This window comes from Mytilus galloprovincialis, chromosome 10 (assembly GCF_965363235.1).
Source record: "Mytilus galloprovincialis chromosome 10, xbMytGall1.hap1.1, whole genome shotgun sequence".
In the NCBI taxonomy this organism is placed as follows: Eukaryota; Metazoa; Mollusca; class Bivalvia; order Mytilida; family Mytilidae; genus Mytilus; species Mytilus galloprovincialis.
The window spans coordinates 84,378,355-84,381,950 of NC_134847.1; positions in this window are offsets into that span (position 1 = coordinate 84,378,355).

The window sequence follows — 3,596 nt, forward strand, 5'->3', positions numbered from 1 at the left end:
TTATAAATCGAATAAAATCTGTCACGAGAGTTGATTTAATCATATTTATATATCATGAATGTGTAGTAAATCTTCCTCATAGTCATACACCTTTTCCTTGTATAATTATAGCGGGAAATAATAATGTGCAGATAAAGAAAATACCATTGATGCATGGTTTCAGTTGAAATTTTCAATCTCTACATATATCATTGAACGATCTTTTTTTAAATTCTGTTTAAATTTAAGTGGGTACATGTATAACTTAGAAATATTCATTGATGTATATCTATTAACTTGGGTTACTTAACAGGCTAACGGGAGTGCTACAAATGTAATTTTGCCCCTTTTATAAGTCTGCAAAGTCAGTAACATGTTATCTAGTGGTTGTTGCTTTGTAACTGAGATATTTGTTGTTCGTTCATTCGGTTATTATATAAACCTTGTTGTTTGTTGTGTGTTTGTTTTTTCTTTTGAATTATTTTCGGTTTGTCATACCGTGATCTTTTATAGCTTAATATGTTTGATCAATGTTGAAGGTCGCACAATGACCTGTAATTGTTCAAATCTTCGTCCTTTGTTTTAATATAAACATATTTGTCTTTTTTTGTCAATTAAATCCCATTTGTTTTACTTATCATAAAATTTGCATAAGAAATACAACTGTAAATACACAAACAAGTGAAAGATTATGTTTTTTGAAATTATTAGCATTTATTTTGTAATTCTTAAATAGTACTGAACAATTCTTATACCAATTTCAATAATGTGTACCATCCGACTAATGGTGTTGTCTCATGTAAATCAAATAGTAACAATTTGTATACGCAAGGAAACAGTTAGCCGAAGTTATGATACATGACAGGGAAATATTGTCTAATTTTCTAGAAATCCATGATATTCATTTTATGTTTCGCATTTTATTAGAAATATAGGTGTCAAGCCACTAATTCAGAACGTATGTAAAAGTAGCCATACTCTAACAAAAATATATATAAGTTTTTCTTGTTTCCGAATCCCTGTATTTATATTTGTATAAATATATTTCATGCACTTTTTGAATAAAATATTGTTTAAACTAACAAAAATAGCGTTTTTGATGTCGTTGTTTACTTAAACTAACCAGGAAATTTGCAGAAATGAAACTTTTGGTAAAGGAGAAATATATTTCTACCATTTAAGGCCAAATTCTACTTGTCTTTAGTTTGCATTTTGAGTGAGGAATAATAGGCTCCGTGGTATATTAGTTTAAGATTTCCAGAAAACCAGGGTTTATTTTTAGTAGAATATGACTGGCTTCCGAAAGGCAGTGTTTTTCTTACAAATTAGTTGATAATTGGCATATAGAAATGTGATACATGTACAAATCAGGATATATCTGGTTTCTATAAAGTTAAACTTATGTAAAATACTAAAAATGCTGTGAAAATTGCAAAATTTGGTTGGATAGACAGTGATTTTGTCTGACACCTTTTACAGGGGCAATGTCTGTTGATCCTCGTTTCGGATTCGTCCATTTCACAGGAGACAAATGCGGTGCTTAAGGGCATACGATACAGTAGAGATCCCTCGTTGATTTTTTCTTAAAATTTTGATAGAAGGTCAATTTCAATGTGTACTTTTCAAATATGCAAAGAAAAAAGTACCTTCATGACTTACTTTTTGAGATAATCTGGTTCGAAATTTGCATATTTGGAAGAAATTCCCTAAAAATTCATAAATTATGACTTTTAAAGAAAGTAACAATACTTTTGAACGAAAAGTCATAACTTAACCGGATTTTTTGTAAAATATTCCCTTGATCCATGGCATCAACAGTCTGAAACAAGTTTAAGGTTAAATCAAATCATCGTGTTCCGGATTTAGATTGCTATATCCGAAATAAAGAAAATGACCATATTTTTGCGTCTTTTCGGAAGAACAGAAAAAATTTGATCGTTGATTATTTCCTGAAATTTTGGCGGAGTGTTCTTGAAACAGTACTTGATTGATTGCAAAAGAAAAAAATTGGGGTATACTTATCATAAAAATTTATGATAAGATGGTTAATCATAAAAAAGGAAAAATATTTGTTCTTAACATTTACGAAACGAAATTTGGACAGAAACCTTTTCATAATAAAAAAAAAAAGACTATAGAAAAGGATTGTGGTAGATTGCTTTGTCAGATGTACGGCAAAAAAGAAAATCTGATAGAAGTATAAAGGTGCATCTCCGTCCGACATTAGTTCTAAATTGCTTCATGTACTGTAACTGTAAGAGGATAGACAACATTATTGACATGAAAAAATGTGAACCAACTATAAATTAAGTGAGGCGATACCATAAATTGACAACAGTATATCCTTCAACAATGACAAAACCGATACCGTATCGTCAACTTTAAAAGGTCCCGACGTACTTTGATTTTTTTTTTTTACATTCAAAAGATAATCATCTTTCAAATTTAAATCATAAGCATTACTTCTTGTTTTATAATAAGAACTGTTTTGTGCAATTTAACTCATGCCATTATACGTTTTCTCATTTCTTTAAGTTTCATTTAAATAACATTTGGATGTCATAAATGTGCAATTAAATATTTGCCGCTGGACGTTTAGCAGCTACCAATACTCATAATTAGCTATTGCAGGTCGTTTTGTTCCGAATTGTGTTATTGGTAAAATGTTTTTTCAGCATGTTACAGTTTAACATGTTTAAGCAACGAATAGTAAGATAGACCCTAATTATTTGCAATTTTTCTTTCTCTACGTTGAGCAGATTCCGCTGGGCCGTGCAGTTTTGGCAGTTATTCAGTGCCAGACTAAAAAACTCCACAATTCTTCTTCCGTCTTTCCATTTTATACTGTCAGTACTCTGTTCTGTGTCTATCACTATTTCTTGAATAAGGCAGCAACCATTTGATTTTCTGGGGGGGGGGGGGGGGGGGGGCTATGGTTTTTTTTTCTACGCAAACTTTTTTTTCCGCCTTCGGCGAAAAACAATCTATTTTTTTGGCGACAAGATGAAAACATTTTTTTTCTTTCAATTTTAGCATTACATATAGTGGCAGCTAATGGTGAAACAAACAATTTTTTTTTCTCCGGGTCAAAAACAAATTATTTTCTCCAAAAAATGGAAACAAACTTTTTTTTCCAAAAAAAACCATAGCCCCCCCTCCCCCCCCCCCCCCCCCCCCCTCAGAAAATCAAATGGTTGCTGCCTAAGAGTTTTGAAAACGTTATTATCTGCCCCTGCTACTGTATCGTACTCCCTTAAAAGTGGCGTTAAACATCAAAGATTAATCAATCTTATATGATAAAGTTTGTAATATATCTCATAGTTCATTAGATATGTTATATAGTTTATAAGATATATATCATATAGTTTATAAGATATATCATATAGTTTATAAGATATATACTAGTGTTATGGAAAGCTATTTATTTTGAAATTGAGCGGCGAACTTCCTTAAATAAAGTATTAATTATTATTGTCTGAGACTACTATGACACATGTGTTATAGTAGTCTCAGTTATTATTATTATATAATTTTATTATTTATATTATAATTTATTACGTAACCTCATACGTAATAAGTCCGAATTCCGTTCCTATTTTAATGCCCTTTCTTCCGGT